General features: G+C 36.7%; 2 protein-coding genes across 3 annotated transcripts in view; one reads left to right on the forward strand and one right to left on the reverse strand.

Moving 5' to 3' along the window:
* Positions 1 to 26,256, reverse strand: part of CMSS1 (cms1 ribosomal small subunit homolog) — a 392,477-nt gene that overhangs the window by 269,592 nt on the left and 96,629 nt on the right. The gene's annotated exons all lie outside the window — the stretch shown is intronic.
* The window catches only part of FILIP1L (filamin A interacting protein 1 like), a 119,620-nt gene that overhangs the window by 8,787 nt on the left and 84,577 nt on the right, over positions 1 to 26,256 (forward strand). The gene's annotated exons all lie outside the window — the stretch shown is intronic.

The following is a 26,256-nucleotide window of genomic DNA, read 5'->3' on the forward strand; positions in this document are numbered from 1 at the left end:
CAGGAATGGGGCACAGCTTTTTGTTGTTGCAGGATTTCTGGTTGGGGGTAGTTCAAAAGATGGAGTGGGTCCTGTTTTAGACAAGCTGAGCGTGAGGTACCTGGTGTATTCCAATGTTCAGTGGGGAGAAGGATATGTCTAAACAGACAACCCACCATTAGAAATATAGGTCTGGAAAAGGTTGGGCGGTGATGTGTATTTGCAGCCAGTGATAGCTAAAGCTATGGGTGTTGGTGTGGTGAGGGGAGAGAATTTTGAGATGGGAACTCTAGAAAACAACACAACAACCCATCAAGTTAGGGTTCTCCTCCAGAAAAATGGGTCAAGAAAGGAAGCTGAGAAGGAATGAAGAATGGTGGAGGATTAGAAGAACTAGAAGAGAAAGCAAGGAACCAAGCAAAGGAAGACTTTCAAGAAAGAGTGAGCAAACAGCACCAGATAATACAGAAAAGGATGACCAAACGTCGCAAGATGGCAACAAGGAAGACACTGAAGAACTTAATGAGCCCTTTCAATAAAACAGTGAAGGCAGAAGCCAAATCGCAATACTTTGAAGAATAAATAAGAAATGAGAACATAGAAGCTTAAAATGTGAACTAGTATTTAGAGAAGCTTGGCTACAAAAAGGGAGAAAATGGTTGGTAAACATTTTATAACCGTATGGAAAGCAGGTTATTTTGCTCAACTTTGACCCTCTGTTCTGAATTACCTTAGAAAGTATGAACATCCATATTAAATTGAAAGAACAATGACTCCTCTCTATTAATACTGCAAAGATAGAAAATAATCAATCTTAGTAATGTCAAATTTCTACTGTACCTTCATGTCACTTTTGTTATTCCATGTATACTTATGAGTTACAGAGCTAATGATGCTAGATTCTAACAATCACAGAAAAATACAGAAAAAAAAATTACCGTGAGTTCCCTTTTCTAAAATACTAGTAGCCTCAACTGTTTTATTTGACTACTTACAATTCATATTTTAACTAGGTAATCAAAGTTACATAATAGCTACGCTAATGGCAAACTTTCATTTCTTTTTAGTGCACTGCATGGTAGTCATCAGAGCACTAGAGATTCAATGGCCCTCACATCCAGTTTCTTTTTCTACATTCATCAGGGGTTTGTTTTCTACTCACTACATAGAGAGGGGGTCTTGTTACCTTGCCTCTCATGAACCTGAAATATCTTCAGGGGCAGATTAAAGGAGCAAAAGAAGTCTGGCACCAAAGGAAGACTTGGCTCAGACCTTACAGTATAGGATTTGTTATTCAATGAGACAATGTCATATTAAATATTATTTCAAACCCTTGTGATTTGGCACCTGTGGCCTCATTTGGCCTCCAAAACTTATTTGGCACTAACTTGTTGAACACAGACACTTCCTTTCATCTCTCATTGTTATGAACATTTATTGACCATGGTCAGAGTGCTGCCTGCCATAGAACAAAGAGGTACTGGAGGTCCCTGCCCCGGGGGCTTAACCACGTTAATGGAGAAGGCAAGAGGATACAGATTTAGGGTGGAAATGTGAAAGGCTGTTGGTGGTAGAGTTCTGATGTTCACCGTTGTCTCTCTACTATCTTCTGGAGGAAGGCTGAGGAGGGCTCTCCAGAAGTAACACTGAAAAGCTGGTAGGCAGATGGTGAAGATTATTTAAATCAAGAGAGCAAAGAGGAACAACACTGAGAAATGAGAACAAAAGAGCACTAGGAACAAAGGCCACAGGCTAGAGGAAAAGGAAAATAGTGGGATGAATGTAAATTATACACCAAGGAATTAGTATATTAAGAACGGTATTTCTACATGTATCAAAGTAGTTTAAGAGGGAGAATTTAAAAGATCACATTTTTTAGCCATATAGGACGCAAAAGTTTTTTGTCTTGAAGAATAATGGAAGTAAACAAACCATTACCAAAAAATAGGAAAAAATGACTGGAGTGATTCTCAATCCCTGTTTAGCCACTCCAGAAGATATGGGAATATTCAGCTATTTCTGTTTGCCCAGGAACAGCTTCCAGATGGAACTCTTTGGGTGTGAGGATGCTAAGGCTCTTCTTGACTCACATGATACACAGACAATTCTCTGGCTCCATCTGTACATCACAATTCCCATATCTTGGCACTGCTGGTGCACTGGCCCTTCCTGGCCCCGCTGCTTGTAGCAGGGAGACTGTGGACCTCATGAGGCATAAATGACTTCCACTTGCTTTAAGGCCATGTGCATAAAAATACAAAATGAACACCATCTAACAAAGAGGTGAGGGAAACTAATAATTTCAGGTAAATATATACAGAGGAGGTGCTTACACAAGAGAGTAAAATACCATTCATGTGTCTCATTCTCTGACAACAAATGAAAGAACACAAAACTAACTTTAGTGAGAGTACTTCCTCTCAAACATGCAGCCACCCTTCACAAAAGCAAGACTAATTTATTCTAAGGAGTCAAAGAATAATGTTTACTTCCTTCCTCAAACAAAGTGATGTAAGCCACTCCCAAATCAGTGACCCTCAGTACAAAGAAAGAAAGAAAGAATATCATAACCCCCATAAACGTGGTTTGAGTAAATATAACTATAAAGGACTATCTGATTGAAACTCTGAAAAATACTGTGAAAGTTTAGTGATTGTATTTTTAGTGTTAGATAATATCTACTTGGAAAGAAAATAAAAATTAAGAAATACATGATTGAGATAGTTAATGAGACCTTAGAGGGTGTAATAATGGATTTCAAATTAAGGCTCAATTTCTGTGTTTTCTTCGGAGAATTCATTTTATGTGGAAAACCCTAAAGGAGACTGATGTCACACATTGAGTTTAGGCCAAAATGTTTGCCAAGTGATGTTGCTGTCGTAATCAGTAAACAATTGGCTTTCCCACTGCAGGAGGGTGGGGGCAGGGAACAGCTCAGGAAACCCTGTTCCCAAGCGTGTTAATGCAAAGTTTCCTTCGCTGTAATCTGTGCAGTTTGGTCTGTCCATAAAATAATTATAGCGACATTTCATGACAACCTTCTGTTCACTGACCAGCTCCAATGAGTGGATGTGTGTGTCACTGATGACCTGAATTATGTACTTGGCTGAATTACAAGTGGCGTCTATGTGAAAGGTTTTATACAAAAGCAATGCCAGTAATTTTTGGCCTTTCTGGATGGCTTCACAGGAAAGCCAAAACAAAAATCACTTTTAGTCAGTGCAATTTTGCAAAATTTTCCCATAAGTGAAATGCCAATTTTGTCTGTACTTTCAAAAAAGCTTGCATAATTTTTTTCCTTTTTCAGTTTCAATGGGGGAAAAGGCTGTGAAGGAAAAAAAAAAAAAAGAGTTTCCTTTTTTTGAAACCATGCTTTCTTTTTTAGAACACTAAAACAAACCATGTATACGAACCATATATATTACTGCATTTCTGGCCTTGAAACCACTGGTGGGAAACAAATATTGGTATGGCAACTCTGTCTAAAAATGTGACTTCAACTATGTATTTTTTTAAAGCTTTAAATTACTTTTCATAATATCTTGGCCAAGTAGGTTTAGCACTGTTAATTCTGGTTTCATAAAGCAGGACTTCAAATGGTAGCTTCTCAACAGCGACATAGGAAGGAAGGAGTCACAGGCAGAATTAATTTCTTGTTCCTGTCCTAAGCAGGTGTGACTAGATAGAATAGTGGCTCAGGGGGCAGAAGGGTCTTTGCAGGAAAGTCAGCAGAGACCCAGCTTCAAGGGTTGTTACCTTGACCATACCTTGGACTAAGTCTTTAGTAAAGAACAAAGCGTTTCCCCCGTCCCTTTGGCTGAAGCAATTTTATAAAGAAAGATTTCCATCATCAACTCTTTTCTACTATGACAGGCCTGTTTTCTAGATGGGCATCAGGAAAGGTGAGTGAAACACTGAGCTATATTTGACCCTCCTGTTAACTGATTATATTGGATTACTATCAAAGGCTTCTCTCAAAAAACATCAAATCTTCTTTCTAGAGGCTTTGGATACTCCCCTGAAATATAAATATATAAATGAATAAGTGTATTAATCTATCTAATTTTTTAGTTAGTTTAACTAACTAGTTAGCTATTTAGTGCTGCTTGCCACTCATTCATTCACTAAAACAAAAAACAAAAAACCCCCAAACTAAAAACAAACAAAAAACCCCCCAATTAATTAAATGCCTGCTACATGCCAGGTCCTGTGCTAGATCCTAGGTGAAGTAGGTAGATGTGTTCATCACTGACATAAAACCCCAACTCATTTGTGCATGTGTAAAATAGAGACACCATTGTAGACTTTATGATTTGATACTAATGCTTCCGGGGCACTATGAGATCATGATAGGTAGGAAAAAAAGGCACCAGTATGGTACAAAAACATAATACATGAAATACTTATGAAAATAAAACATTCAGGAGAACTCAATAAACACATTAAACTAGAGTACTTTACTAGAGAATTCAATATCTTGCAACTATTGCCATTAGGATTTTCAATTTCTTTGGTCTTAAACCTCAGCTTTTAAGAATATCCCATGAAGCATAACACAGTGGGCATAAGGTTTTTAAAAAATAAATAAACTAAGTCTACTCTTTAAAAATCATATTTGGAAAGCCAGCAGTTTTAAATTTCATGCACACTAAACTATTGTTGTAGAATGCATTGTACTCAAATGCAATCATTTCCTTTCAGTTTTCTGGCAAGGAGTTATATGTATTACATACTCTCAAGGCTATGTCTTGCAAGTTGTGAAATGGATGCCAGATCTCCATTTGACCTTTGTCATCAGTATCCAGTTCTTTGTTAGAACAAAATGGAGACCACCACAAACACATATTTTGATATTATAATTCTACAGAAAATCACAATGTGATCAGCCTAGTGTTCATATACCTCAGACCTAATGGGGTCTGGGTAGGGATGCAGAGCGATTACCTCACAAGGATAACAAAAAACCCATTTAGGGCTGTACATCATAACTTAACTTTCAACAGATGTCACAAAACCATACGCTTGTAACTGCACAATTCAGTGGTTTCTATACAAAACCATTTAATTATAGAGGTTAAAATTTGGATAGAGCGATGATGCTATTTTATTGCTGTTCCTTCCCAGAAAGCTGAACTAAACTTTACAAATAATATTGGGTGTGTATGTGTATATACAATGATTAGTGAATTTACTGCTCACAAAAGAATACTACAAATGTTAAAAAGCAGTCTAAAAGGAAACATAATGAGCACAGTGAAGGATGAACTGGGAACTTGGAGATAGGGGACTCTGGCCTGCAGACTGGATCTGCAGCTCGTGTGTAACCCTGGGCAAATTCCATTTCTCCAATCTTGTATGTAAAAAAAATAGGACAGGCTTACATCATTTGTGTGTCTCTTTCAGATCTAAAAATCTGTGATTATGTGATTGTTACGAATAAGCAACTTTTACTTCAAGCCTATGATTCTAACCCACACTATCAAAAGAGGTCAGTGAGAATGACAGCACCTCAACCACCAACTTCAAATCCAAGTCTGTAGTATTTCCATTCCTAAAGGATATCTAGATTTAGGTACATCCTATTGCTTCCTGAATGTCACATATTCAAACCTGAACTTATCATCTTTGTAAATACAGGTCAATTTACAACTTTTCTATTCCTGTTTATTCCGCCACAGTGAATCAATCTATCAGATAATCATAAAGAATTATGGAGATCTCTGAATCCTAAATTTAAATCAGAAAAGACCTAGCAATCTAGACCAACCCTCTAATTTTTGAATTGTGAAAAGTGAGGCCCATCAAGACTCAGCTAGAAACCTCCAAATCTTGCTGCTAAACAGCAGCAGAGCCAGACCAGAAGCTAGCTCCCCTGATAACATATTCGGCGCTGTTCTCCCCAGAATCATTACTAGGTGCTCAAGCCTTGTGCTTGGTATTGTGGGAAATCCAAAGAAATTTAAGACATAATTACAATTGAAAAGATAAGACCCTCATAAAGTAATCTATAGATGATTCAGGTGTTCATCCTGTGGTACTGACACTGCCGTTGCAACATTATAAAAGGTCAGTCAAAAAGGATATTAAGGACTGTAATTATCCAACAGCCCGCATAGCCCTAGGAGAATGCAGGATATACAGTAAGCCCTGGATAAATATATATAACTGGCTCATAGCTACTAGCTTAACAGCCCTATAAAACAGGAAGCCAAAGACTGAATGCGGAAAGGCAACCTCAAACTTCTGTTCCATCTGACTATAAAATATAAAGAGGAAGAAGAGTCATTCATTAAACCATATCAAAATAGAAAATTTTGCCTCATAAATGGAAATCAAGGTGGAATATTAGAATTAAGCTGTATCCTGAATTTGCAACTTGTAGGTAAACTTTCCTGGCAAATGTATATTATTCCTCATGAGAAGATGAAGCCAAACAGCTTTGGCCAGCCATGACAATGGGAGATGCCTGGCACAAATGATGAGTAAATATCACTGCACAGAAAGGCCTTTCCTTGGAAGGGTGTAGGGTATTGGAGTTAAAAGCATAGACCCTGGAGTCAGAACCAACAAGAGTTTGAAGCATGGTCCCATCCTCTCATCTGGTCCTACTAGCTATTTGACCTTGAACGAAGTACTTAGTTTCTGTAAGTCTCAGTTTCACTATCTGTTAAAAAAATGATATGGATCTCACAAGTTCTTACAATTACTAAGTTATATAATGCCTAAAAAAGGGCTAAGTATGGTGTCTGACACTCAGTAAGCATTAGCATCTTTCTTCAAATTTGCCTTTCTTCAAATTAGTTCATTTGTATACTCTGTGCCACACCACTGGGCATTTTATGGATTGCCAGGAAGGCACCTAACTGGACCCTATGCTGGGTGCTAAGGATGTGATGATGAATAAAATCTTTCAAGGGACATACCCTTCAGTATGGGGAACAAAGACACAAAAACAAGTGCAATGTTGTGTTACAGATGCAATGACAACTAAGAATACAGAGCAGGCACAAATGAAGGACCATTCTCTAGGCCTGGTTGTATCTTATTTGCTTCAGAGTAGGGGTACTGGCTGAATGTCATAATGATCTAACACTGTAACACCGAGCTGGCCACTATAGTACTTAAAAACGTTTTATCCCCCTAAACCATGGAGACCTATTTCCCCCTTTTGGGAATCATAAACCGAAAGGTTAATGCAATGATACTATGAAAAGCACGGCCTACCACATACTCAAAGTTAAGACTCACGCAAAATGATGGTTTTTAAGTGCACCAAAAGACTCCACTGTTCCTTGGACCTGCCAGTGTCACAAGATCCCCATAATAATCACATCTTCTTGCCTAAAGGGATTAAGTGGGTTTTTGATTTGTTTTGTTCACAGTTCCTTCTGTAGGGCCAAGAGCATGGAAAAGTATAAATATTTGTTGAATAAGTGACTAAAATGTAGAAAAAGTTGTTACATTTTAATTTATTATTTTCCATTAATATCTTCTCATAAATTAGCTTCTGGATTAGTTCTTTTTACTTAGCCCAGCTTTGGAGAATAGTATATAAAAGAAGTCAATTTTCACAGGGGAAGCAAAATAAGCTTGAGAGCTTTGGGATTATCCTAGAGAGAGTAGATATAATACAGGATGGGTCAAGCCACTGGAGGAGAGAAAGACCCAAAAATGGGATTTTAAAGTTAAAAAACATAAGAAACATTAACTATTTTAAAAGCTAAAAATAACTCTCTCAATTCATACTTTGCATAGTTTTCGTACCCTACATTTTCACTAATAAAAACATCATGAACATTTTCCTAAATCACCAACTACTCCTCAACACCATAATTTTTAAGTACATGAATGCTACTGTGTCATATAGATGTAATTTATTTAACAAGCTCACTATTGTGGGCATTTAGATTCCTTCTACTTTTTCACTTTTATAAAGTACACTATGATGAATAGCCTTATACTCCAGTTAATTTTTACACCCTCCTGATTGTTGCCTTAGAATAAATTTTTAGGTGTGGAATTGCTGGGTCAAAAGTTATAAAACTTTTAAGGATTTTTGAAAACTGTAGCTAAATTGCATTCTATAAATAGAGTATTTATACTATCACTAGTAATGAAGGAGAGTACCCATTTCTTACTTCCTAACTTTGCCTGGGACTAATCTTGAATCTGACCTCATTTAAAACATGATGTTAAAAAGTATGTAAAGTGAATGTTCATAACATGAATCAAACTTTCCCACTGACTTAGGCTTTGGTTTTAGAGATGTGTTACTTCTGACAAAAAAAATTCTAACATATCACCAAAAACATACTCAAATATAACATTTTCTTGAAAGAATATTTTGCCATTGTCAATATAATTTCAGTATATTTCCTCTTTCAGTATATTTCCTCTTCCCCAACAAATGCAGATGGCTTATCATCACTGATGTTCCAAAACATTGCTTCTCTTGCTATTTCTCTGAAAGGTCTGAAACCTCCTCTCTCTGTATAATCCCACATAAGACTTAAGAGTCCAAATTCAGAATCCTGGCTCACCTTTCCCACCACACGACGAATTTGGCAATAGTTCATAATGCTTATAGTACTGGCCTTACATAGACAAGTTTGATTTGTTTAACACTGTGGAATCCAAAGTTCACTTTGTCAAATTCCCCTTTAATAATCTGGTTGGTTAGGAGTACGTGAGAATTCCATAACAATTTCTCCTATTCAACTCAATTTCTACTTGCCAATTCTCACTTCCTCATGTATCCTCCCTATTTATCATGCATAATACATTATGCCCATAGTATTTTCCCATTTATTTCCATGACTTTCCTGATGACAGCATGAAATATTTGGGATGCCTGGTGAACAGTTAATTTATATCTTCAGAAGATGTTTCAGAAGAAACATATTTGCAGGATTTATGAGGCTGAGTACGTGTTTTCTTCAAAATAATTAATTTCTACCTCACAGTTTGTCACTTTATATTATGTTTCTTTTTTGTTCTGAGTACATATGACATTCAAGGCATTTCATGCCATAACAAACACTGGAAAAAAAATATATATGTAAAGAAGAAAGTTAGGAAAAAAGAATCACGTGTGGCTGTCACAACACTGTTTAGTAAACATTTCCTTCAAAGATATCAGAGAGATCTCAAAATGCAATATTTATCAGTAATGCTGTTAGTGAGGACCAAATATAAGTGGTAATTAAAAAGACCATTTCCCTGTGGGGCACATCTGTCATTTGCTTTATGTCAAATTACCTCTTACTCTAAACAGATTTGTCTATTAATCAAATTCCAGCTAATAATCTACTCAAGAACACTCCAGCTGTTTTATACACATACTTCCAAACATGATAGCATTAAGCCATTAGGACAGCACTTAGATTAAATGAATGGTCTTTTTATGTGTTTATTTGCAGAGACAAAGATGGAGAACCCCCGTGGCTTCTTCATGTAGAAGAATTCAGTGGCTTACTCTCAACATTCCTTTGAAAGATAAGATTTTTATCAATACACAAAGAGGCACAAAATAACAAAAATGTTGGAAGGGGGAAAAAAATCACTCCTTAATTTTCACCTGTGTTGAAATCTAAGTGAGGCATGCCTCAATAACAAAGCAGAGCAAATCAGATAAAACTTCATCCTGAAAAAAACCTCTGGATGGCAAGAAATGAATTCTCTTCTAGACTGGAAGGGTTTAATCTTGAAACATACCTTCTTGTCTCCTCTGAATAAGCCTGTATTTTTCAAATTGATTTTATTTTGTTTGTTAGGGAACATATGAGGCAGTCACTCAGTTTCCACTTCCAGTTCCAGAAAGAAGCCTCATGAATCCAAAGAGGTTTGTAGCTTCGGAACGAACTTTTCTTGTACCATGACTGAACGCTCAGAACCCACCAAAGCATGCAAAGAACCCAAAGAAAGTTGGTTAGCTTCTTTGGACTTCAGATATACCATACAAGGGTGAGAGAGGGAAAAAAGGACAAACATACAATCATAGGCAATTCAGATGAACCCAAATTCCAAAATGTTTCAGAAACAATGTTCAAATTCTGCTTTTATTAAGAGATGATAGGGCTTCCCTGGTGGCGCAGTGCTTGAGAGTCCGCCTGCTGATGCAGGAGACGCGGGTTCGTGCCCCCGTTTCGGGAAGATCCCACATGCCGCGGAGCGGCTGGGCCCGTGAGCCATGGCCACTGAGCCTGCGCGTCCGGAGCCTGCGCTCCGCAAATGGGAGAGGCCACAACAGTGAGAGGCCCGCATAACGCAAGGAAAAAAAATAAAAATAAAAAAATAAAAATAAAAAAAAAGAGATGATAGCTAATTCATAATTTCTTGTAGATGGTGTATTTATTAACAATTATTTTCACTTAAAATATATCCAAAACATAAAAGGGTATGTGGCGGGGAGGGTGCTGCAGCCTCAAATGCCTTCAGGGGCCAGCAGGGTAAGGTAAATGATAGGAGCAGCTGGGTGTATACAATAGGGAACGGTGAAGACCTCGAAAACCTGCAAAGCTCAAGCCCATCTGGTTAGCTATCTAAATAATTACTTCAGTATTATCAATAAATAGGAAATAGGCCCTATGACACAGTTGATCCAGAAATGAAGAAGCAAGACTTTAGGAGTCCAGCTCTGAGAACAAGATATGTATGGTGAGGAAAGAGAACCAATGTTCTCTGGAACCTTATGACAGAAGATGTGTACTGAATCAGGAGGATAAGCACTGGGCACCCACACTAGGAAGTACAGGTGAGGTGGACAAGCCTGTTAATCATGGCTTCTTTTCTGCCTTCTCTTTCCCACTCGTGTATAAGCTCCTCAAGAGCTGAGACAGGTTGTTTTGTTTATCTCTGTATCCCTAGCCCCTTGAAGAGAGTGCCCAATGGATATTTATAGAATAAATAAATGTATTACTCTCTCCAAACATAGTCACTAACATGAGCGCTATAACTGGTAGCAGCAGCTACGGGGACTTCAAAGGAGCTGTTGGTTTTAGTGGAGATGGCTGCCTAAAGGTCCCCTGCTTTTTTTTTTTTTTAACTTAAGTACAGTTGATTTATAATGTGTTAGTTTCTGGTATACAACAAAGTGATTCAGATTTTATATATGTGTGTGTGTGTGTGTGTGTGTGTGTGTGTGTGTGTGTGTGTATAAACACGTATGCATTCTTTTTCAGATTCTTTTCCATTGCAGTTTATTATAAGATACTGAAGACAGTTCCCTGTGCTATACAGTAGGACCTTGTTGTTTATCTATTTTATATATAGTAATATGTATCTGCTAATTCCAAACTCCTAATTTATCCCTCTCCCCCTTCCCCTTTGGTACCTATAAGTTTGTTCTCTGTCTGTGAGTTTGTTTGTTTTGTAAATAAGGTCCCCTGCTTTTTGATGGCAAGAATAAAAATGTGCTATCCTTTGTTTCTGCTTCTAAATGTTTTTATACTGACATATATATGTCACACTACTGAATTAACATAAAAACATTAAATTTATTCAAGTTCTCTGTGTGTGTGTGTATATATATATATATATATATATATATATATATATATCACACATTTAAAAAAAAAAAAAAAAAAAAAAAAAAAAACCTCACGGAAACATCTACAATAATGTTTGACCAATCAATATTGTGAGAATTCTGTATAACAAACAACTTGCTTTCATTAACGAACACCGTACAGGGGAAATATAGAGGGGAAATTTTAAGCTAAAGAAATTTAAACATTTCCATAAAGTGCAAAGCATGATCTTATTTGAATCTTGATTTGAAGACACTGTAAGAGACAAAAAGAGAGATAGACAGAAAATATGAAAATCAGGGAAATTTGAACACTGTGATATTTCACAATATGAAAGAATTATTCCTCATGTTCGGGTATGTTAATCGTATTGTGATGTATATTTTAAAACAAAACCTTATCTTTTAGAGATATATTCTGAAAATATTAAAAAATGAAATAATAGGATGTTTGGGATTTGCTTCAAAATAATCCAGATTGGGGAGCATAGTATAGGGAAGGAAAAATAATTCCCCCTCTACCCTTTTGAGTTCTTCACTAAGACCCACTGAAATAAAAGACAGGTTAGAGGCGCCTTCAAGATGGCGGAGGACTAAGACGTGGAGATCACCTTCCTCCCCACAAATACATCAAAATTACATCTACATATGGAACAACTCCAAAAGAACACCTACTGAACACTGGCAGAAGACCTCAGACTTCCAAAGGAGTTTCTTCCCAAGGCAAGGAACTCCCCGCATACCTGGACGTGTGGCTGACAGGGACTTGGTGCTCTGGCTGGGTGTCAGGCCTGAGCCTCTGAGGTGGGAGAGCCAAGCTCAGGACATTGTTCCACCAGAGACCTCCCGGCCCCATGTAATATCAAACGGCGAAAGCTCTGCCAGAGATCTCCATCTTAATGCTACGACCCAGCTCCACTTAACAACCAGCAAGCTACAGTGCTGGACACCCTATGCCAAAAAACTAGCAAGACAGGAACACAACCCCACCCATTAGCAGAGAGGCTGCCTAAAATCATAATAAGGTCACAGACACCCCAAAAAGCAGACACCCCAAAACACAGCACCGGACACAGTGCTGCCCACCAGAAAGAAAATATCCAGCCTCATCCACCAAAACACAGCACCAGTCCCCGCCACCAGGAGGCCTATACAACCCACTGAACCATTCTTACCCACTGGGAGCAGACACCAAAAACAATGGGAACTACAAACCTGCAGCCTGAGAAAAGGAGACCCCAAACACAGTAAGTTAAGCAAAATGAGAAGACAGAGAAACACACAGCAGATGAAGGAGCAAGCTAAAAACCCATCAGACCAAACAAATGAAGAGGGAATAGGCAGTCTACCTGAAAAAGAATTCAGAGTAATGATAGTAAAGATGATCCAAAATCTTGGAATGAGAATGGAGAAAATACAAGAAACGTTTAACAAGGACCTAGAAGAAATAAAGAGCAAACAAACAATGATGAACAACACAATAAATGAAATTTAAAATTCTCTAGAAGGAATCAGTAGCAGAAAAACTGAGGCAGAAGAACGGATACGTGACCTTGAAGATAAAATAGTGGAAATAACTACCATAGAGGAGGATAAAGAAAAAAGAATGAAAAGACTTGGTGACACTCTCAGAGACCTCTTGGACAACATTAAGTACACCAACATTGGAGTTATAGGGGTCCCAGAAGAAGAAGAGAAAAAGAAGGGACTAAGAAAATATTTGAAGAGATTATAGTTGAAAAATTCCCTAATATGGGTAAGGAAATAGTCAAGTCCCGGAAGCCCAGAGAGTCCCATACAGGATAAATCCAAGGAGAAACACACCAAGACACATACTAATCAAACTATCAAAAATTAAACACAAAGAAAAAATTTAAAATCAGCAAGGGAAAGGCAACAAATAACATACAAGGGAATCCCCATAAGGTTAACAGCTGATCTTTCAGCAGCAACTCTGCAAGCCACAAGGGAGTGGCAGGGAGTGGAAGGGAGTGACATATTTAAAGTGATGAAAGGGAAAAACCTACAACCAAGATTACTCTACACAGCAAGGATCTTATTCAGATTCACAGAGAAATTAAAACCTTTACAGATGAGCAAAAGTAAGAGAATTTAGCACCACCAAACCAGCTTTACAACAAATGCTAAAGGAACTTCTCTAGGCAGGAAACACAAGAGGGGAAAAGACTTACAGTAACAAACCCAAAACAATTAAGAAAATGTTAAAAGGAACATACATATTGACAACTACCTTAAATGTAAATGGATTAAATGGTCCAACCAAAAGACATAGACTGGCTGAATGGATACAAAGACAAGACCTATATATATGCTGTCTACGAGAGACCCACTTCAGACCTAGGGACACACACAGATTGAAAGTGAGGGGATGGAAAAAAGATATTCCATGCAAATGGAAATCAAAAGAAAGCTGGAGTAGTAATTCTCATATCAGACAAAATAGACTTTAAAATAAAGACTATTACAAGAGACAAATAAGGACACTACATAATGATCAAGGGATCAATCCAAGAAGATATAACAATTGTAAATATTTATGCACCCAACATAGGAGCACCTCAATACATAAGGCAAATGCTAACAGCCATAACAGGGGAAATCGACAGTAACACAATCATAGTAGGGGACTTCAACACCCCACTTTCACCAATGGACAGATCATCCAAAATGAAAATAAATAAGGAAACACAAGCTTTAAATGATACATTAAACAAGACAGACTTAATTGATATTTATAGGACATTCCACCCAATAACAACAGAATACACTTTCTTCTCAAGTGTTCATGGAACATTCTTCAGGATAGATCATACCTTGGGTCACAAATCAAGCCTTGGTAGATTTAAGAAAATTGAAATCATATCAAGTATCTTTTCTGACCACAATGCTATGAGACTAGATATCAATTACAGGAAAAAAATCTGTAAAAAATATAAACACATGGAGGCTAAACAATACACTACTAAATAACCAAGAGATCACTGAAGAAATCAGGAGGATATCAAAAAATATCTAGAAACAAATGACAATGAAAATACGATGATCCAAAGCCTATGTGATGCAGCAAAAGCAGTTCTAAGAGGGAAGTTTATAGCAATAAAATCCTACCTCAGGAAACAACAGACATCTCAAATAAACTACCTAATCTTACACCTAAAGCAATCAGAGAAAGAAAACAAAAAAAAACCCCCAAAGTTAGCAAAAGGAGAGAAATCATAAAGATCAGATCAGAAATAAATGAAAAAGAAATGAAAGAAATAATAGCAATGATCAATAAAACTAAAAGCTCGTTCTTTGAGAAGATAAACAAAATTGATAAACCATTAGCCAGACTCATCAAGAAAAAAAGGGAGAAGACTCAAATCAATAGAATTAGAAATGAAAAAGAAGTAACAACTGACACTGCAGAAATACAAAGTATCATGAGAGATTACTATAAGCAACTATATGCCAATAAAATGGACAACCTGGAAGAAATGGACAAATTCTTAGAAAAGCACAACCCTCCAAGACTGAACCAGGAAGAAACAGAAAATATAAGCAGACCAATCACAAGCACTGAAATTGAAACTGTGATTAAATACCTTCCAAAAAACAAAAGCCCAGGACCGTATGGCTTCACAGGGAAATTCTATCAAACATTTAGAGAAGAGGTAACACTCATCATTCTGAAACTCTTCCAAAATTTAGCAGAGGGAAGAATACACCCAAACTCATTCTCGAGGCCACCATCACCCTGATACCAAAACCAGACAAAGATGTCACATAGAAAGAATACTACAGGCCGATATCACTGATGAACATGGATGCAAATATCCTTAACAAAATACTAGCAAACAGAATCCAACAGCACATTAAAAGGATCATACACTGTGATCAAGTGGGATTTATCCCAGGAATGCAAAGATTCTTCAATATACACAAATCAATCAATGTGATATACCATGTTAACGAACTGAAGGAGAAAAACCATATGATCAACTCAATAGATGCAGAAAAAGCTTTCAACAAAATTCAACACTGATTTATATAGAAAAACCCTCCAGAAAGTAGTAATAGAGGGAACTTACCTCAACATAATAAAGGCCATATATGACAAACCCACAGCCAACATCATTCTCAATGGTGAAAAAGTGAAACCATTTCCTCTAAGAACAGGAACAAGACAAGGCTGTCCACTCTCACCACTACTATTCAACATAGTTTTGGAAGTTTTAGCCACAGCAACCAGAGAAGAAAAAGAAATAAACGGAATTCAAATCGGAAAAGAAGAAGTAAAACTGTCACTGTTTGCAGATGATATGACACTACACACAGAGAATCCTAAAGATGCTACCAGGAACTACTAGAGCTAATCAATGAATTTGGTAAAGTAGCTGGATGCAAAATTAATGCACAGAAATACCTTGCATTCTTATACACTAAGGATGAAAAATTTGAAAGAGAAATTAAGGAAACACTCCCATTTACCACTGCAACAATAAGAATAAAATACCTAGGAATAAACCTTCCTAAGGAGGCAAAAGACCTGTATGCAAAAAACTATAAGATACTGATGAAATAAATTAAAGATACAAACAGATGGAGAGATATATCATGTTCTTGGATTGGAAGAATAAATTGTGAAAATAACTATAAAACCCAAAGCACTCTACAGATTCAATGCAATCCCTATTACCAATGGCATTTTTCACAGAGCTAAAACAAAAAATTTCACAATTTGTGTGGAAACACAAAAGACCCCGAATAACCAAAGCAATGTTGAGAAAGCAAAATGGAGCTGGAGGAATCGGGCTCCTGGACTTCAGAGTATACTACAAAGCTACAGTAATCAAGACAGTATGGTACTGGCACAAAAACAAAATTTAGATCAATGGAACAGGATAGAAAGCCCAGAGATAAACCTACGCACATAATGTCACCTGATTTTTGATAAAGGAGGCAAGAATATATAATGCAGAAAAGATAGGCTCTTCAATAAGTGGTGCTGGGAAGATTGGACAGCTACATGTAAAAGAATGAAATTAGAACACTCCCTAACACCATACACAAAAATAAACTCAAAATGGATTAAAGACCTAAATGTAAGGCCTGATACTATAAAAATCTGAGAGGAAAACATAGGCAGGACACTCTATGGCATAAAGTACAGCAAGATCCTTTTTGACCCACCTCCTAGAGAAATGGAAATAAAAACAAAAATAAACAAATGGGACCTAATGAAACTGCAAAGCTTTTGCACAGCAAAGGAAACCATAAACAAGACCAAAAGACAACCCTCAGAATGGGAGAAAATATTTGCAGATGAAGCAACTGACAAAGGATTAATCTCCAAAATATACAAGCAGCTCATGCAACTCAATATCAAAAAAACAAACAACCCACTCCAAAAATGGGCAGAAGACCTAAATAGACATTTCTCCAAAGAAGATATACAGTGCCAACAAACACATGAAAGAATGCTCAACATCATTAATCATTAGAGAAATGCAAATCAAAACTACAATGAGATATCATCTCATACCAGTCAGAATGGCCGTCATCAAAAAATCTAGAAACAATAAATACTGGAGAGGGTGTGGAGAAAAGGGAACATTCTTGCACTGCTGGTGGGAATGTGAATTGGTTCAGCCACTATGGAGAACAGTATGGAGGTTCCTTAAAAAACTATAAACAGAACTACCATATGACCCAGCAATCCCACTACTGGGCATACACCCTGAGGAAACCAGAATTCAGAAAGAGTCATGTACCAAAATGTTCATTCCAGCTCTATTTACAATAGCCAGGACATGGAAGCAACCTAAGTGTCCATCGACAGATGAATGGATAAAGAAGATGTGGCACATATATACAATGGCATATTACTCAGCCATAAAAAGAAACGAAATTGAGTTATTTGTAGTGAGGTGGATGGACCTAGAGACTGTCATACAGAGTGAAGTAAGTCAGAAAGAGAAAAACAAATACCGTATGCTCACACATATATATGGAATCTAAAAAACAAAAAAAAAAGGTTCTGAAAAACCTAGGGGCAGAACAGGAATAAAGACGCAGACACAGAGAATGGACTTGAGGACATGAGTCAGGGGAAGGGTAAGCTGGGATGAAGTGAGAGAGTAGCATGTACATATGTACGCTACCAAATGTAAAACCAATAGCTAGTGGAAAGCAGCCACATAGCACAGGGAGATCAGCTCAGTGCCTTGTGACCACCTAGAGAGGTAGGATAGGGAGGGTGGGAGGGAGACTGCAAGAGGGAGGAGATATGGGGATATATGTATATGTATAGCTGATTCACTTTGTTATACAGCGGAAACTAACACACCACTGTAAAGCAATTATACTCCAATAAAGATCTTAAAAAAAAAAAAAAAAAGACAGGTTAATAAGAGAAAACCAAACAGAAGTTTATTAACATGTATAACTCATGTATATATGGGATATACTTGGGAAAAACCATTAACTCTATGAGATGACTTAAACCACAACCTTAAATACTGATACCATCTTCAACTAAAGACAAAAGAATGAAGAGGGGTGGGGAGTGGTGAAGGGGGTAGCCAGTTATGGGAAGTTACCAGGAAAAGCAAGGGTAAGACTGGTAGGCAGATTTAAGTTTGTGCCTTCTCTGCTGATAAGATTCTCTTGTGATTTAGTCATCCTTCCCTTTCTGGTACTGAGAGGGAGACACCCTTACAAATAGAGATTTCCTTCATAAAAGTAAATTTCCCTTACAAAAGAGTAACTCTACACTTGTTTTCAGAACTTCTCCTGTATCTGCTGATTATCAAAATAATCAGCTCAAAATAATTCTTATGCTAAAGAGACATTTTGGGGTGGAATAGTCTGCTACCCTTCAGTAGGGTGGTACAGAAGAAACAAGACTGGCCAAGAGTTGATAATTATTGAAGCTGTAAGAGGGACCCATAGGGGTTCATTATACTATCATCTCTACTTTTATATGTGTTTGAAATAACTAAAAAACAAGTGAACAAATAATAACACAAGAAAATAGTTAGAAAAATTAAATGAACAGAAAAGTATAAAATGAAAATTAACACCTTCCTTTGACTTTACCTCACTTCCTACTCCCCAAAAGTAAACTGTAATTAATAGTTTTCTGTGTATATTTCTAAAAATTTACTGTAAGCATATACCAGCAATTTGTAAAGGAGAACTTCCTACCTTATAAAAAAAAAGTGGCTGCATATTATTTCATTTTAGAGATGCAATTCATTTGGCCATGCTCCATGTATGGGTTTCAGATTTTATTCTTTTTTTGTTGTATTTGCTACTAAACATTATCCAGTGAATTGACTCTCAGTAACTTCAGATGCATGTTAATTCCAAGTTTCTTTCAGAAACAAGTTACTCATTGGTAACTTTGTGTTTTTTGCATAACGAAGAACTAAAACCCACAAGAAAAGAAGCCTTTGTGTAGGACCCTAAAGACAACACAGAGACTGTAGTGGGGATGGAGGCAGGGGACAGCACTGAGATAACACTTCCAGAGTGAGGTCCACAGACTCCACTCATGTACTTGTTAGCACCTTCCCTGAGAGTCCTTCAGATCTCCTAGCAGGACAGAGCTGTAAAAGCTACAGAAGCAGGGATTTGATGCAATAGCAGCAGCTCTGGCAGTTCAAACGAAATTTGTACTTATCTGCAGTAGTCACCTGATGAAGTGAACAAAGTGACCACAGAAGAATCAAAGGTAACAGAATTCTAAAAGCAAAGTCCGCATATACTTTCTTTATGCTGCCCCAAACACAAGGGATGCTACTTATTTGGATAGTGCACTGCCATTGAGGGGAATAGGACATGATTCATGAACTCCAAATTGTCCCTAGAAATTTTCTGGGGAATCAGAAATAAAGCAAAATAAGAGATAAAACTATTATGAACCTGTGACCCATTGCCATCTCTGGCCACTTTTTTCTTTCAGAGATAATGATACAGATAATTTTTTTCTTTTCTAAACTACTCTAAATTTTACAGTAAGACTATAAATCTCATTTCTTTGTGATTTTAATTCACGTATCCTGGATGACAAAATATTGAGCACTTTCTTTGATGAGATTAATGGTGTTTATAGATCATCCTTTGTGAAATGTGAAGTCTTTAACACTTTTTTTTTTTTTTAATTAGGCTGACTGTGTTTTTGGTATTGCATCATAGGAGTTATGCTTTCTTCTGGAAGTTTTATAGTTTTAACTTTTGGTCTTGAATAAATTTTTATTTCATGTGAGATAGGGTTTGAGGTTCACATCCTTTTCCTTATGGCCATCTAGTTGTTACTGAAACATTTGTTGATATTTTCCCCATTGAATTGCTTTTAACTCTCCATTTTTTAATTTTTTTTTTTTTTTTTTGCGGTACGCAGGCCTCTTACCGCCGCGGCCTCTCCCATCGCGGAGCACAGGCTCCGGACGCGCAGGCCCAGAGGCCATGGCTCAAGGGCCCAGCCGCTCCACGGCACGTCGGATCTTCCCGGACCGGGGCACGAACCCGTGTCCCCTGCATCGGCAGGCGGACTCTCAACCACTGGCCATCAGGGAAGACCTGTAACTCTCCATTTAAAATCAATTAATCATATAAATGTTCATCTATTTCTTGCCATTAAATGGATTTTAAAAAAAAGAGTATAAATCTCAACAGATAATAGTTTTAATATATGCTAATACAGCTTATAGGTGGAATAAAGTTTCTCTTCAAAATATAAAACTATGATAGATGATATATACATATAAAGTAGCACACAAGGTCATCATAAAAACTTAGATCTAGGCACAGATCAAATAAAATCAATGTTTTGCCTTTTAGGAAACATGAACAATCTCAGAACATTTTTACTTTGTAAGTTAAACTAATACAATGATAATAATAGCAGTAACAAATCCTAAGAAATCCACTGAGAAAACTACTAGAACTAATAAGCGCAGCAAGGTTGCAGGATACAAGATAGATCAATATACAAAAATCAATTGTATTTCTACACAGTAATGTGAGCAAACCAAAAATGAAATTAAGAAAACAATTCAATTTGTGATAGCATCAAAAAGAAATAGATATTTGAGAATAAGTTAAACAAAAGAAGTATAAGATATACTCTGAAAACTACAAAACAATGTTGACAGAAGTTAAAAAAAACCTAAATAAGTGGCAAGACATCCCATGTTCATGGATCAAAAGACTTAATATTGTTAAGCTGGTAATACTCCCCAAATTGATCTAGAGATTCAGCACAATCCTTATTAAAATCTCAGATGACTTATTTGCAGAAATTGATATGCTGATCCTAATTCACAAGGAAATTCACAGTGCCCAGAATAACCAAAACAGTCTTGAAAAAGTAGAACAAAGTTGAATGTTTGATACTTCCCAGTTTCAAAACTTGCTGCAAAGCTACATTAATCAAGACAGTATGGTACTGGCAAAAGGATGTGGAAATAGATAAATGGGATAGAATTAAGAGTACAGAAATAAATTGTCATGTTGCTGGTCAACTGATTTTCACCAAGTGTGCCAAGGCAATTCAATGGGGGGAAGAACAGTCTTTTCAAAAAGTAGTGCTAGGACAATGGAACATTCACAAGCAAAAAGAATAAAGTTGGATCCTATATCTTACACTCCATCCAAAATTTAACTCAAAATGGATCAAAGATCTAACTAAATATAAGGCCTAAAATGATAAACCTGTTAGAAGAAAACAAAGGCATAAATCTTCATGACATTGATTAGGCAATGGTCTCTTAGATACGACACCAAAAGCACAAGCAACAAAAAGAAATAAACTTGACAAACATCATCAAAATTAAAAATGTTTCATCGTCAAAGGACACCATCAAGAAAGTGAAAAGTCAGCCCACAGAATGATTGAAAATATCTACAAATCATACATCTGATAAAGGGTTTGTATCCAGAATACATAAAAGTCACTTACAAATCAACAATAAAAGATAAAAAATCCAATTAAAAATTGGCACAGGATCTAAAATGACAGTTCTCCAAAGAACATATACAAATGGCTGATAAGCACAGGAAAAGATGCTCAGTATCATTAGCCATCAGGGAAGTGGAAATCAAAACTATGAGATATTACTTTACACCCACTAGAATGACTATAATAAAAAAGACAGATCATAACAAGTGTTAGTGCGGAGGTAGGGAAATTGGAACTCACACACTGCTGAGTAGGAATGTAAAATGGTGAAGTTGCTCTGGAAAACAGTCTGTCAGTTCCTCAAACAGTCAAATATAACATTAGCATAAGACCAGCAATTCCACTCCTAGGTATATATCCAAGAGAAAGGAAAACATATGTCCACACAATAACTTATACATGAATGTTCATAGCAGTATTATTCAAAATAGCCAAAACAGAAACAACTCAAATGTCCATCAACTGATGAATGATCAACAAAACTGTGGTATATCCATGCAATGGACTACTATTTGGCAATAAAAAGAAACCCTGTGTCCATTAGTGGTCATTCTCCATTTCCCCTCCCTGCCCCCTGGAAACCATTAATCTGCTTTCTGTCTCTATGGATTGCCTATTCTGGATATTTCATAAAAATGGAATCATATAATATGTAGCCTTTTGTATCTGACTTCTTTCACTTAGCATAATGCTTTCAAGGTTCACCCATGTTGTAACACCTATCAAGCACTTCATTCCTTTTTATGGCTCAACAAAACTGAAAGGGTCCATATGGATAAAACTTGACTGATCTAAGTGATCAGTATGATAGTTACAAAACTATTAATGATAATGGATATTTCTCACGAGATATAGGTTAGCTATTTTCTTAAAATTTTACAAGGAGGACCTTTTAATGCCAGATCACACTCATGAACCAAAGGGCAAAGACTTGAAAATAAGCTAATGGGGATATCCCAAAGGGAAGTGACCAATGGCAAATGATTATTTGCTGGGGAAAAAAAAAGGAGAAAACATTTTTGTTTAATATGGAAGAAAAATAAAAGGGGGACAATGAGGATATTTATCATCCATCCATTCATTCATTTGACATTCATTTAACCTAACACTAAGCATGGAACTAGGAACTAGGGAGAAAATAAAGAATAAGATATGGATGCTGTCTTTGAGGCCCCAGTAGAAAACATAAGTAGGATGAGGTAATTAATTGTGGGCTGCAATGAAAACATGTATAGAGTGCTCAGGGATCCCATTTGAGGGATGGATTACTTAGTTCTGCATGGAGGGAATGGGAAAGTATACCAGCAGGGAGCAGTTAGCTTAAAGGCTATGTGGACTCTTATCAGGCAGAGAAGAGGAGAAATGGTATTCCAGGCAGAAAACCACACCCACAGGTACAAAGGACTGAAGAAGAGGAGTTTGTGGAATTAAGTCTGTTGAAAATGAGTAGCTTAGGGCCAGGGTATACAGACCCTATGTGCCATTACCCTAGGATTCCCCTTTATCCTGAGCCTAAAAGAAATCAGTCATGCAGCAAAATCTCAACTTGCCATGGGTGATTCGTCAGAGAAGCTATGACATACACAAAGCACTGTGTTAGGTGTGTTCAGAGTGAAATTTGGAAAGAACATATGTATTAACAATATTAACAACAACACCCAGAAAACTACTATAAACAAAACATCAAAGAGCGCAAGGCTCTTCAGAAATGGATTCCATGTTATCCACTGCTGTACAACTTCCTGATAAAGACTTACAGCAAAATGGATTTGGAGAAGTACATGCTCATTTGGCTACATTAAATGGAAAAATAAATCTCATTCCCACCTAAATCCCAAAAAGGAGATGTGAGTGTGTAATATGCTACCTAATTCCTTTTGCCTGGCCTAAAATTGGCTAATTACAGCAACATGTGAATAAATGGCACAAAGATATAACTAATTGGAACAGAGAAAGGAACAAGGGTGTCTATTTATTTTGACTGTACCCTGAGCTCTGCTAAGAAGACATTCCAATCTCCATCTCTTCATCCTTGAAAAGAGCTACTTAGCTAACCTTACTTAGAGAATATCACTGTCTTTGGCCATCTTTTGAGTTTGGTCCCAGTTTTCTTGAGCAAATTTGATAAAAAAAAAATTAACTTGAGTTCTGGGCTGATGTTTCCATCTGCAAAATGGGCAGAAATAGTCTTCCTACCTACTACTTTCCTTGCACAAGGGCTAATGAAGAAAAATATGGGCAACTATTTGGGCAAAGAATTTGAGATCTATGGATCAAAAGTGAAATATAAACCAAATGAAGTATTTATTTACATATGGGGATATTCTGAATTACAGAGCATTACTCTTTATCAATCCAAGGGCTAACTACTACTATTTCCCAGACAACCTTTAAAAATTACTTCCTTTAGAAACCATAACCAAAATGAAAAGACAACCCACAGCATGGGAGAAAATATTTGCAAATGAAGCAACTGACAAGGGATTAATTCCCAAAATAGACAAATAGCTCATGCAGCTCAATATCCAAAAAACAAATAACCCAATCAGAAAAATGGGTGGAAGATCTAAATAGACATTTCTCCAAAGAAGACATACAGATGGCCAAAAAGCACATGAAAAATGCTCAACATTGCTAGTTAATAGAGAAATGCAAATCAAAACTACAATGAAGTATCACCTCACACTTTTCAGAATGGTCATCATCAAAAACTCTACAAACAATAAATGCTGGAGAGGGTGTGGAGAAAAGGGAACCTTCCTACACTGCTGGTGGAAATGTAAATTGGTATAGCCACTATGGAAAACAGTATGGAGGTTCCTTAAAAAAATAAAAATAGAATTAACATGAATATGGGGATATATGTATACATATAACTGATTCACTTTGTTGTATAGCAGAAGCTAACACAACATGGTAAAGCAGTTATACTCCAATAAAGACATAAAAAAATAAAAGAACTTTTATAAAATGAAAAAAAAAAAAAGAATTACCATATGACCCAGCAATCCCACTACTGGGCATATACCCAGAGAAAACCATAATTTGAAAAGATACATGCACCCCAATGTTCATTGCAGCACTATTTACAATAGCCAGGACATGGAAGCAACCTAAACGTCCATCAACAGAGGAATGCATAGAGAAGATGTGGTACATATATACAATGGAATATTACTCAGCCATAAAAAGAACGAAATAATGCCATTTGCAGCAACGTGAATGGTTAGATTATCATACTAAGTCAGACAGAGAAAGACAAGTATCATATGATACCACTTATATGTGGAATCTAAAAAGATGATACAAATGAACTTATTTACAAACAGACTCAGACTTCAAAAACAAACTTATGGTTACCAAAGAGGAAAGGTGGGGGAGAGGGATAAATTAGGAGGTTGGGATTAACATATATATACTACTATATATAAAATGTATAATCAACAGGGACCTATTATATAGCACAGGGAACTCTACTCAGTATTCTGTAATAACCTATATGGGAAAGGAATCTGAAAAAGAATGGATGTTTGTATATGTATAGCTGAACCACTTTGCTGTACACCTGAAACTAACACACTGTAAATAAACTATACCCCAATATAAAATAGAAATTAAATGTAAAGAATTACTTCCTTTAAGAGTGGCAAAGAGGTACTGGATACGGTAGTATGCCTATGCCACCTCACCCAGCACCTAACAACTGTAAAGACATGTATTTGTTTATTTTGAAAGCTCTTAGTGATAGGAAGATTTATTAGAGAAATGAAACACTTGACCTCTAAAAGCTCAAAGAACTCTGTTTTTGTTGCATTAGTTTCGCCAGGAGAATTCTGAATGTGTTTGCATTCTATCCGTTGACAGTGTGAGTCAGCCTGTCCCAAACTGGTTTTCTAACCAGAAAACTGAGAAGTCTGATGACACATTTAGGTAAACATGCTCATTGGATGAAGTTATTTAAAATATTATGGCCTTTTTAATCCTCTCTAAGCCTCTGAAATCCATATAGGTTTTTAGATAAGATTTAAGTTCATATGAGTCAAAGAGCAGAAATTACATATAAACCAATTCTATTAAGAATTCCATGGATTCTGGATAACTAAGAATGTCTAACGCTTGAAAGAGCAATGAGGATAATCTGACCCCAAAATGAAGCCTTTAACTGTTAACTAATCAACCTTATTTCTAGTTAAAATTTCAGCTCTAAATACAGGTTTTACCCCAAGAACTGAAATTTCTCATCTGTTCTGGTCAGATGACGACAGCTCTTTGTTGACAGTGATAAATGAACTCTGACTGTGAAAGGTTTACTAAAGTGAGAGTTGTAGACCATGACTCTCATCACCTACTCTCCACGCAATCTGAGGATTCAATAGGCAGTTGAATGCAAATGGAACCAAAATGTGGCAAAATATAAGTCAAAGTTATCTAAATTAACTAGAACTGATAGCAACAGTATTATTATAAGAGTTAACTAAAATTTTCAGTGTGATGGACTTTTTAATCCACAGAGATCAAAGGCATATAACACACGAGCCATGTGTAGAAAGCGCAGACCATAAACCTATACAGGGATTTTTTTTTCTTTTTTACTGTGTGGAGGGTTGGTGCCCCTAATGCTGTATTATTCAGGGTCAACAGTATATTCCTCTTCTGACATCCTATTTTTAGCCATAATATTACTTCTTCATGCAAAGAAGACTCTTCAGGTGAATCCACCCATTCTCTTGTTCTGGAGTTTCTGCTTTACCTAAAAAGAAATCTTGCTCCTGCCATGAAAGAG

Source organism: Lipotes vexillifer, unplaced genomic scaffold (genome assembly GCF_000442215.2).
Source record: "Lipotes vexillifer unplaced genomic scaffold, Lipotes_vexillifer_v1.1 scaffold963, whole genome shotgun sequence".
Classification (NCBI taxonomy): Eukaryota; Metazoa; Chordata; class Mammalia; order Artiodactyla; family Lipotidae; genus Lipotes; species Lipotes vexillifer.